At 35.7% G+C, this 12,864-nt stretch overlaps 1 long non-coding RNA gene across 1 annotated transcript; it reads right to left on the reverse strand.

Annotated features, from left to right (window-relative positions):
* Positions 1-5,931: 5,931 nt before the first annotated feature.
* Positions 5,932-6,353, reverse strand: LOC146732784 (uncharacterized). The gene is made up of 2 exons (XR_014926864.1): positions 6,276-6,353; positions 5,932-6,070 (listed from the first exon to the last, which is right to left on the reverse strand). It is a non-coding gene; the product is annotated as an uncharacterized LOC146732784 (long non-coding RNA).
* Positions 6,354-12,864: the final 6,511 nt, after the last annotated feature.

Below are 12,864 nucleotides of genomic sequence, written 5' to 3' on the forward strand. Positions count from 1 at the left end.
CGCAGCACATACAAGTTGTTTTTATCGACACAATTCATTCATAGATCTCAAATTTCATGTACAGAGTGTCAAAAGCCACACCTCTGCTCCCCTTTAATAAATGCATCATGTGACGTATAAATGTACGAAATCAACGCAGTAATTCACAAAATAAACTATTTACTCACAATTTAAAACATTTGTATTTTCAATCGTTGTTAAAATACATAATAGAGTTCCTTAAACGTGTGTTCGCTGTGGAAATGTAACAAATTTACTATCACAAGTCGGGTTGGGAAAATTCAAAAGATAAACTTGTATTCAGTATTTCTACTAGTAGGAAGGATTCTAGCTGTTTACAAATTATATATAATCGGTGTGTTGTGATACGTTCTATATCATCTGCTTCAATTACAAACAGTTATTATGTAATCATCGGGTTGAGATGGGATGAGATGTGGTACGGTCTGTCATCGGCTTCAATTGCAAGCAGATGATAAGTTACTGTCGTGTTGTGATACTATTATGTTCTATGTCATCTGCTACAAATACAAGCGAATGATATGAAATCTTGAGGTTGTGATACGTTCTTTGTTATCTGCTTCAATTACAAGCTGATGAAATGTAATCGTCGAGTTGTGATACGTTTTTTGGCATCTGCTTCAATTACAAGCGAATGATATGTAATCGTCATATTGTGATACGTCATATGCCATCTGCTTCAATTACAAGCGGATGATATACAATTGTGGTACTGTGGTACGTTCAGTGTCACCTGCTTCTATTAGTTACAAGTGGATGATATACAATCGTCAGGTTCTGATACGTTCTATAATATCATATGCTGCAATTACAAGCAGATAGTATGTGGTCATCGAGTTGCGGTACTGTAGTACGTTCAGTCTCATCTGCTTCAATTACAAGCGGATGATATGTAATCGGTGTGTTGTGATACGTCATATACAACCTACTTAATTTACAAGCGTATGATATACAATCGTCGGGTTGTACGTTCTTTGTCATCTGCTTTAAATTCAAGCGGATGGTCTGTAGTCGTCGGGTTGTGGTACTGTGGTATGTTCAGTGCCACCTGCTTCAATTTCAAACGGATGATATGCAATCTTCTGGTTGTGATACACTCTATGTCATCTGTTTCAGTTAAAGTCGGATGGTATAAGATAATCGCTCTGTGAAACGTTCTATATCATCGCTATGATTCCAAGCCCAAATTATATATATATTTAATTTTTCGATATAATTAACCCTGAATTTCACATCCGTGTACGTAATGTGACAACTATTACGATGAATGATATTCCAAAAATACTAAACACAAAATATGAGAGTAATCTGAATAGTGGTTGAATAATGGGTGTCAAGAAAAAAATTGTGGAAATGTTTATTAAAATCCAGTAAGCAATTCGTCAACAAAAGTAAAATGCATATATAAATAAAACCAATAAATCAGAATGAGATCCCCTAGCCTGCCGTGGACTAACGATTACCAAAAATATGAAATATTGGTTTCAACAATTAAACAAAATAAAATAGGCCACAAAGGCTCATATCGGCCCAAAATAAACACATCAGAATAAGCAAGGCTATTATATTTTATTTATATATATATATTATTAGATTATTTACAAAGCTTGAATCGCCACAAAATACGACCGTTTACGTACGCCGTTTGAATCAGGGTAAGCATGGTCTCTGGGTTCAAGCGAGCGGCTAAGTTTCTAATAATATCATAAGCTATGGTTTATAGCATTCACTAACAGCGCATTCCAATAGTGAAGCAGTTAGTGTTATCACTGCAATTCTTGTAAAATAGCTAAAGACAGTTCATCAATATATAACTGAATAACACATAGTTCAACTTCACTAGAAAAGAATCACTACTTAGCTGGGTTGTCATCGGAGTTAGTACCTCTAGCGTATTTGTAAAAAAAAGTATAACCATGTCCTTTGATGTCCATTTAAATACATGTGATTTCCAGTTACCTGATTGTGCTCTACTAAACTCACTAACCTTACCATGCCCCAATTATACTACAACTTAGATGCTGAGCAACAGTGACTGTTGCGAGACAGACTTTCTTATTGTAAAAAAGCTGGGTTTTTTGATCAGTGATCTAATGAATGTGCTAACTTATATCAGCGTACAATATTTTACACAAGCCTTCTCAGCAAGGTAAAAATGCAATTAACAAATTACAAACAATGAAATTACCAAATTACAAATAATCAAATTTGAATTAATGAATGTACAGTACAGACAATTAAAAAATTAATGTAAATTGCTTTGAGTCTTGATAACAGTGTTCTTCTTGAGTACAACGGCCGTCTAATAATTTGATCTTCGTGCACTGCAAACGCTGAACATAGTGGCTTATAACTGTTCACTACTTGAGAAAGTTGTTTTTCAGCTTCCAGTAATGTGTATATCGTACTGTTACGATCCTGCGTAGAGATTTTACTAACAGCTTTTTATCTCTACTGTCGACTTTGTCGCGTGGAGTTTATCATGTGAGTGACTGTCCGTTGTCGTCCGCCGTTCATGTCAACTTGTAACTTTTTCGACTTCTTCTTTAAAACACAATTCTTATTGCTTTGATACTTGGTGTAAATGTGCCTTGGCAAGATTTATTTTTTCGTGGTAATATCTTCAATTTTCTAATTTTGATAAATATTTCTGTTATTTTTGGTAAAAAGTAATATTTTCGACTTCTTGTTAAAAACGACAAGTTCAATTGCTTTGATATTATACATATAGGTACTACAGGTATACCTCTCAGATTTGTTCTTTTCGTGATGATATCTTCAATTCTCAATTCAATTTGATGTGCATTGCTATCAGCGGAGCTATCTCTATAACTAGCTATAAAGATCTATAAATCGGTTCACAACGTTTTTCATTTCGACATTCATTTAATGTATCCCTGCGAGGAAAACATGTATAATAATAAGGCTATTGCGAGGATTCTGCAAGGTATGCACATAGACAGTACGCGGTCTTATCGACTTCCATCGTTCGATACTCCTACTGTACTGCCCTTGTGCATACCTTGCAGTATCCTCGTAATAACCTAGTATTATGCAAATCACAATTAAAATTATAAGTAAATTAACAGGGTTGTGCATTATTTCCTGATTCATTTTTCACCCACATTTCTTACTAAAATACATTTATAACTTTGCTGTTTTTGTTTTTTTGGAATAATTATTTATTGTAACAAAGCATGATCTAAGAGATGTGGTGATCATAATTAAATATGTCAGAAAATGTAGCACTTGCTATGTTGTTTTCAATCAGGGCTAGCATAGTATAAATACCAATATGTGAATACCAATATTTTGAAAATGTTATTTGGTCAGGTGGTTTTGCGGAAGGTTTGGTCCCAAGACCCATTTAACCCATTCTGCCAGTTTAGACATTCTGATTTGTTGTTGCAAACAAATCGTAATACAAATTTCAGCAGTGACTATATTATATTGAAAAAAACGGTTGAAATACCTTAAAACTAATCATATCAGTCTGAAATTTGGTTTGCCATACCTATGTAACAAGAGCATTAATGTAGTTCGCGCTTTACGATTGGTAACGTGATTTGGTCACCATCATTGATTTGTGCAAGCTGACAGAACTCCATTAATCCGACTCCTCAATGCAGATGTAAGATCCTCGACAATCATGTGATCGTTCGACTCTCCTTTGATTACAAAATTTTTGAATTGTTTTACGATTTGCATATCATTTTTAATTATGCAATGCTGAGGTATGATATTTTGCAGAACTGAAATTTATGAGTATGGTGACCTAATTTTGCTGCCATATTGCATTGTCAAAACATAAGACGCTTCAATAAAATACAAGTTTCTGGAAATAATTAATCACTATTTTTGATATTATCGCCGTTCCACACTTATCAATCAAAAACGTACCACCTTGATGACACTTTTCTGGGTTTTGGGCAATCCTAAATGGTTTTTGTACACCACTGTTATATTGAAACCGGTTTCACGAATAAAAACGTCATGGATCACGTGACTATTGTATAACAAACTGAAACAGTTTAATATTATTTTCAATTTCTTATCATATTAGGATGAATTTAGCTGTTTTTTGTTGGGGTACCAATGTCATATGGATTATCAAAATCACAAATAAAACTTACCATTCCGCCGAGAAACAACAAATACATAATTTTTCTCAACAAAACTTGTTGTCACATATGTGGTGACTACCTTGACATCTAGCAAAACCATTATGGCACTTGGTTTACTACCATGATGAATTAACAAAGAAAACCTGAATATTAATCACTTGGGTTTATATCAAATGATGCGAAATTTTAATTATATCCTTTATTTCCCTTATAGTTTCAACTCTGGAAAGCTTACCTGTCCGGTGACACAATTTAGTAGGCATAATATATTTAAAAATACTTCTGGTGAATATGACAATATATTATTTGTGTTAACTTGTATATAATTCACAAATAACAGATTCAGATTTGGTTAAATGACAGAGGAAAACTAAGAAAAAGTGCAATAAAAAATCAGTAATCAATATCGAATACTGTCCTTTGTATTCGCTAAAATAATCCTCGTACGTTACTGTGAACAAGTTACGAACAGGAAAATATAAATTGTGAATGAGTGAGTGAAATACTACTACTGAGATATCTTTTGAATCAATCTTGGGAGGGAAGATTGAGTGTCTGGTTTAGGATAATTTGGGATATTTAGAACAAAAATAGCAAACAATAATATTAATTTACTGCTCGAATGTGAAAATTTTGTGTACACGTCCAAAACATTACTCGTCTTCTACAACTATACATGTTTTTTTTTTATCAAATGGTCTTACTCTTCACATACGCGTTTAAATACATCTTGGGTATCTATGATTTTCTGGCACTCTTTCAAACGGTCACGTATAGACTTTGCTCTGTCAAATGCCGTGTCATACATGGTCAATATATCACTGATTGCCTTTGACCATGCATTTACATCTTCGTCGAATCCAACATCGTTCTTCCCGACTTTGACAATCACACTGTTTGCATAATCAGCAAATTCTTCTTTCAAAAAGTCAGCCAGACCCGAGTTCTCGGTAACAAGTACTGGAATTCCAGCTGCTATGGCTTCGAGGCCGACCAAACCAAATGGTTCGCTTCTGGATGGCATAATACAGAGATGGCTCTGCTGTAGATGGGTACGAATTTTAGCTTGGGTTCCATAAGGATAGAGTTTGACGTCAAGATACCTGTATTTGTCATTAAATGATTTAACGCTCTTATCGACTTCATCATGCTGACCTTCGGGGACTCCTAGGATGATAAAAGCAGGTACTTTCCCTTGTATGGTGTAGAAACTGTCGGACACTTCCCCCATAGCTTTGACTATAGTGTCAATTCCTTTCAGTTTTTCTACCCCAAGAATTCGTCCGAATATTATAACTTGTTGCTTACCACCTTCATTCGGTTTGTGAATTTGAAGTTGGAATAACGCTTCATCAGGTTTGGGTAGAAATATATGATGAGTGTAATTGTCCTCGTGCGCACGAAACTTGTTTTCAAAATGCCCGTACATGCGTGGACCCACAGAGAAGATAACAACTTCTAATTGGTTGTGAACGGCCGCTTCAAATAATTTTGATTCTTTTTCTTGTACTCTCTGTGGTGTCCAGCTATCTTTGTAAGCTTCAGTATCTTCTGGTATTACATGATTGAATAGAATTACCTTTTTTGTTTCGAGTTTACCGCCCAAATATGTTGCTGCATCGCCTGTGATTGGAAGATGTCCGACAACAGCTTTAATGTTAGGGATCTGCGTGAGGTTTGGAAAAAATGATTCATGGTTAATAAACCAATCCAATTTAGGCTCAGTGTCCCGTAGACATGGTCTTAGATTTGGTTCAATGAGAATTACATCCATCTTTTTGGCATCTTTTCTATCTTCATCAGTTGCATATAGCGTAAGAGCATAAACCTTAAGAAAGGTTTCCGTAGCAAGTTTCACCACCTGCCGATGGATTGTTGAGATGCCACCTTTAGCGGTTCCCCACTCATCGTTAATCAGCAAGATGCTGCAAAGTGCAAAAAAAGGTGATGAAGTGAGCAACTGGTATAGAAACAAATCAAAGATTATTTATAAATTCAACAACAGAATGAACATATTGATTGATAGTGGTTTCATCATGGAAAGCACAAGACATAATTGCATCGCAAATGTAAATATGATGTATGTTATGAAGTCATTATTTCGATAAATGTCCAGGAGCACATCGTTACCTTTCATTTCTCAGTTTCTCACAAGAATCGCCATTATGAGGACAATAATTGCTTGCATATCCACCGAGTGTGTTTAGTAGTAAGAATCCTAATATAATAAAATATAAACGATCATATAAAAACACATACTGTATTTACCAAACGCTTGATTTCGAACGTTAAATGGGAACACCAAAACAACGGTATTCACGGGGTTAGTATTCTGTATGTATCATATTATATTATATAGTGTTTCTATATAATTGACCTCATTAGTGTTTTTAGATTACCTGACAAACACGTGAAGTACAAGTGCAGAGAACTTTTGCGATGGAACATCTTTGGTATTTTTTTTCCTGTGACAGGAGCACCTAGACGATGGCAAAATAGAAAATAACTGTAACTCATGCATATCATTTTATTTATCACACATTCTACAAGTCACCAATGGTACAAAACAACTATTTCTTATCCACATTAACTAAAATGAATGCACTCTAATATTTTGAAGGTTGCTGTAAATGCAAACATTTAAAGCAGCAGGACAGCAGAAAGGCAGTACAGTCAAGAATAAAATCAAACATTTTTTAAAAAGTTCATTGCTATTACCCTTTGCTATTTGTGTAAGAACTATTCCCGCTAAACATTGATAATAGTGTATCGCTTTCCGGGCCAGTACCCCTAATATAGTGCCAATTTCAGCAAATAAAATGAATAAACAAAGAACAAAGGCCTAATACAGGTTGTTATTTCAGAATGTGAGGTTGAAATTAAACTTCACTAATTAGTGAACAATCACCATATTATTACAAAGAATGCCAGGTGTCAACAGTATGAAAGCCAGTAGTTAGTTTTGAGTTCTTGGAATTATGGCAGTTTTCATTGAAATGTTATTGCGTGTCAGTTCAAACTGGGCTGCTATCAGATCTTAATCTTGTTTCATTTTTATACTGAGTGAGTGCGGCTTTGCAAAACAGTTAAATAGTTAGAAACAAGATGCTTTGTGAACAGAAAACTAAGAAAGTACCCTTTTCACGTGTTAAAGTGAATGATAAAATCATAATTGGTAATGTATATATGTTTGTTAGCAGTCTCAGTTTTTCGGACTATTGAGCCTTGTTCATATCATTCTGATTTTCCACTTTAGGAGCTCAAGCTTTAAGATGCTTGGAGTCTTATGATTGTCATTCAGATTTTCCTCTTTCTCTTCCTCTTCCTCTTCCGCTGTATTTTCTTGATACCGTTTCAGAAAATTCCTGAACTAATGTTATTACTTTTCTAGGTAATGACAAAGAATAATATGAGATGGCGCACCGGATTTTTCTAAATGACAATTGTTCACGTGGTTGGCAGCCATACTGCTGAGAAGCAAAACCAAAAGTGGTCAATTTAACAGTTTTCCTCAGAGTCTAAGCGACGTGACTTCAGTGAGATATGGTCTACTATTATCACGAATAAAAAAAGCATGTCAAGTGAAATTTTGCGATATGATTAATATTCCATAAATATTCTGAACTAATAATCCTACTAATTTATAATTTTATAGATATCAAGTATGTAATTAGTATATTCAAGTTTGTATTTGTTTAACAATTGGTCAAGTGATACGGCGGCCATGCTGGATTTAAAACAGTGTGTGCCCATTATCATACTTGTATTGCCTCAACAAGGTAATTTTTTTTGTTATAACGTCGATATATTTTCTATCAATATTACAATTATGTGTATAATTACGTTATGTGACGTGTTGGTTATAGTTATTCGTCTGTATTCGTTTGTACTTTCATTTTCTCAACAAGGTCATTTTTTTGTTATAACATCGATATATGTTCTATCAATATTACAATTATGTGTATAATTACGTTTTGGTTGTTGTTATTCGTTTGTAATTAAGCATGTAAAGTGTGTATAAAAAGTTTGATTGTGCGGAAATGTACATCAATGCGAAGCAGATTGTACAAATATGCTGACAACAAATGAAGTTCAACGAAACACAAATCATGAACTGAATAGAAGCGTTGCCTTAGCAATCCATTTTCTCTAGGTAAAAGTAGCACCGGTCAAAAGCCGACATTTTATTGGCAGGAGAAAATATTTGCATAAATAAAATCTAAAGCCGCTCGGTATTTGTGTGCATTTTGGCTGAACTCAAACGACTTTATAATAGGAATTAGGTGTGGCTTAGTAACGGTAGTATGTAATGGTGCGCCATCTGATTGATTTGTTACTCTCCTGATAACGTTTTTAGTAGAAAAATGATCGTAATGATAGATCGTTGTGAGGTTTGGATTTTTAGTTACAATTAGGCCTATGAGAAATTTACAGGACATTGCCTGAAACCTAATCAAGAGATATTTATGTAATATACAACTGATGGGGTAGCTGTAGTTTTACCATCAGCTAAATTACTTATGCTTGTCATTTCATATCGTGAATGCAGCTTCATAAGACACTGTTGATTTGCCACACTCATACGTGGTTAGTTACAATTTAACCCCAGACCCTTGCAGGCAGGATTTGTACACAGAATTAGACAATGATAAATTAAAATCCTTTATTCTGGTAAAAGCAAATTGGGTTGTCTGAAACTCTCTGTATAAAAAAAATATATTAATTTTATTCAAAATATTGTTTTGCAGTTAATTGTTTCTACCTTGTGTATTTAGATCGAGGGACGTAAGGTTTGTTGTCATGGAGTTATGCGGGGTTTCACAAACACGTTATACGAAAATCAAGGGCCGTTTTTGCTCTGGTTTACGAAAATCCTGAAGACAGAATGAGCGTTTTAGAAAAATGACTGGTTTGAATCCACTTGTCGTAGAAAATTCGAAGCATGAAATAATATACCTGAAACCTAATATTTTGTGACAGTTTTAAAGCGAAAGATCATCCAAAAACATTATACTGGTTTACCGCCTGTTTCCTTGTGACACTTTGAAGTTGGGCGGCTTCTAATTGGAGACTATACAGGTTCGGACTTTTGAAACACTATTTTAAGCCTGAGCGATACCTCTTCCAGGTACATATACAGTCCCGATAATGATAGGTAGACGGACGTGTGATTACAACGATATATTCATACCTTCATAGTAAACTGAAAATATGCACATTTAAACTCACCAATTAGGGGGTACGACACGGCATCTGCGTCTGTTTCACACGTCAAGAGTGACTGAGCTAACAGAGTGCTTGTGTGAGGGTACTTATAATTTAAGTTAAACATTTACGTATTGTTTGTATAACAATGGCAGTTTTATAGATTATTTAGTAAATTAATAAAAAGAAGGCATTGTCTACCATACTAGTGTGGGTGCTGTTCAATAAAGTGAGTACAAAGTACATGTACATTGAACTGATAACACAGTGGAAGAATGTAGACACAAAAATACACGTTAAGACGTTATACACATAACACACTGAGTCTGCAACTTCGATAATGACTACATGGTAATGACTTATTGGTTGCATAGCTCAGGGTCTCTTTGTTTTGGTTATAGTGTTATGTATTCATTAATTACTAAATTTCATTTTTACTAATTTGGACCTTAACTATACAGAAACATAGTTTATGTGCAATTTTGTTGTTATCGCTCAAATTGTCACTTTTTTCTGCCATTTATTCCATCAAGCCATTTGAGAAAACCGTTGAAAGGATTGGACTGAATTTGTCTACACTGATAAATCCTAATGTGAGCTGGTTTTGATTGGTCACGTGATTCGGTGGACATATTGGTTTAAAGTAAAATCGGTAGTACCCACTTAGCCACTCTCTGAATCTCAGCATCATGATTTTTTTGTTAAAGTGTAACTGAATTGGGACAATTGACTTTTTTTGTGTGCAAAATTTATTTATAAAAACATTATGAAAAAAAATCAAGTGAAAAATGTACATAAATTAAGTAAACGATCAATAATAATGTTCTGGATAAGGACACGCCCACGTTCAGTTTCTTGGTCGACTCAGAGCGAGGCTCCAACTAGAGTACCTAATTAGCATACAAGGGTACTTTGTGACGTCACGGGGGGAACTTGTCATCGTCTCACAATGGATGCTATACGTATGCAGTGCTCGGAAAGCGACACGGAATCTATGTTATCGTCTGACGAGAGTTATGAAATCGAAGAGTATGATGACAATGAGAGATGTCACGATTTTGTTTTAGAGTGCCAGGGACAAATTGGCCCATACAGGTTTGAACCTGCAAGAAAAGTACGCGATGTGGGTGATCGTGTACCTTCCCAAAATGACCGTGACACAGAGTTTGAACATCGTGACCGGCTTGGTTTCCAGTTTCTGTCTTTTGTTCATCCAAATTCTAAACACATATCAGTGTGCAATTTTCAGTTTCTTGATCTTCTGAAGAAATCATGTAAAGACACAAAGTACGTGAACGGTGAATGCGTCCAGTGCTTACATTTTCCAATCGCCATTTTGTGTTTTGTTGTTGTTGTTCCACGATCGATCTAGTTATTTCGACTCTGGCATAATAACATGAATACATTCTAAACTTTTCAAGCAAATTAATATTCATATTCTACATGGAAAATATTATTCTTCTGGTTATTTACACAGTTATTCCCGAAACCCAAATAATTCATAACGAATCCAGATGGTGGATCAACAAATGATTCGGGCGTAAAATGGACACTGCAAATAACGGTATATGGAGAAGGTCCATCCCAATGTTTCCTGGTGTTCTTGACGGCTTTGGTCCACTGATGTCATAAATTCGAATCTTTTGGGAACCCATAAAGACTTACGCGATCGCCGTGTGTGTTACTACACCCGCCAACACAGCGTTTCCCCATGAAAACGATCGTGGTAACTCGTTGTATATGTTTACGAAACGCGTGCGTATGGAAAATGTTAATCAATCCTGTCTGCTAGCTAGCTCATGCTTTATGCTCCCGTTGGTGGCGCCATTTCGGTTACACTCGTAATGCCGAAAAAACTCGAAGGTGATGGGAGAGGGGGGCGTGGCGCGATTTCGGAATATCATTGACTGTTTACCCAATTTATATACCCTTTTCACTTGATTTTTTTTCATAATGTTGTTTATAAATAAATTTTGCACACAAAAAAAGTCAATTGTCCCAATTCAGTTACACTTTAACGGGTTACACTGAAAATAATTTTATCAAAAAAACATTAAACGTTTTTAAATTTTCTGCTTAAGAACAATTAAACAACATTTTGCATGTAGCGTTTGAAGATGTACCTACATACGGACTACATACGTAACGTCTAAAAAATATAAAAATTACAATAAGTTGAAACAAATCGAGTTACAATGAAAAGATGGTGAAATAAATATATCTTAGCATGTTAAAAAACGATCATATAGTCCGTGGCGAGACACCAGGGGTTTCGTTGCAACAAGCGTGCTTATAACTAGTTCAGCGAGAAAGATATCACTCAATACAATCACACTAACAAAATTAAATCTGCAAGCAGCATCAGCGGGACCAAACGGAAGCGGGTCATCCATCATGACCTGATAAAGTCTCTTTGGATGGTATGCATTTGAGGTATAACGTAGTAGTGTCACAGATCCGAGGATTGGCTAAGCACGCGGGAGCACACAATGAATGGTGATGACAAAGTGCATACAGTTAACTAAGCTATTTTATTCTCTAGACCTCATCAACAGATATTCATACTCAGAAATTAACATGAAACTTGTGCACAAGAACTTATCACTAATAAATCACGTTAATCAACAAATCAACGACTTCAATCTATTATCCGTTTATGCGAAATACAACAATATGCTTAATACACAGTTACGTAAAACCAAGTTGGTCCATACAAGACCTTCGGGTCAGGAAATTAAGGCAAAGCTAAACTTTGATAAAGTTTACAGTATCGGTGTCTTATTGTAGTCCTGCAGTGTTCTGTTACGCTCCTCAAATCTTGGCATCGACAATACTTCAGCTACCATCCACACCAAGTCCATAGAGCTTCTAACACTGCCTGTGCCACCAGTAACCGATCCGGGTTGATACAATAGAAACCATTCACCACCAGTTGCCAATATTAACGTATGTCCACACGACCACGATTCACCAGTTCACAATTACCAAGCCAAGGTTGATATGCCGTCACTCCCCTGTTCCATTCAGCAAAGGACAGAACCACAGAAACCAACAACTCGCCCTGTCTGTACACAGGTATAAACGTACCGCTGGTTGACAATTAGTCTGGTCCTGCAGCATGAGCAAGGTGACGAAGAGCCTGAAATGCCCTTACAAACTGCTGCTAGGCAGAGCTGAATACAGTGCTCACACTTTGATGGCTCGTGGTGTACTGACTTGCCACGTCCACCACACAACTCGCATGAATTTACATAACAAAGCCACCTGCAAGATGCATGCAACCTTACATTCCCATTCATACGCAAATATCCACATCATACGCTATACAAAGCAAATGCAACACTTGGCTTGGTTAAGCTCGACCAAGGGTCGGGCCAATTTTATTTATAAATTTAGCTCGCATTTACATAGCAGAAAACTAGGCTGATTTTCCTACAACATTGACTCCCCTCTCTAGAAATGTATCTACTCATGATACACTTTCCACAGGGAAATCAGAGCCTCACAAATGTAC

Source organism: Saccoglossus kowalevskii, chromosome 17, assembly GCF_978046115.1.
Source record: "Saccoglossus kowalevskii chromosome 17, keSacKowa6.1, whole genome shotgun sequence".
Taxonomy (NCBI): Eukaryota; Metazoa; Hemichordata; class Enteropneusta; family Harrimaniidae; genus Saccoglossus; species Saccoglossus kowalevskii.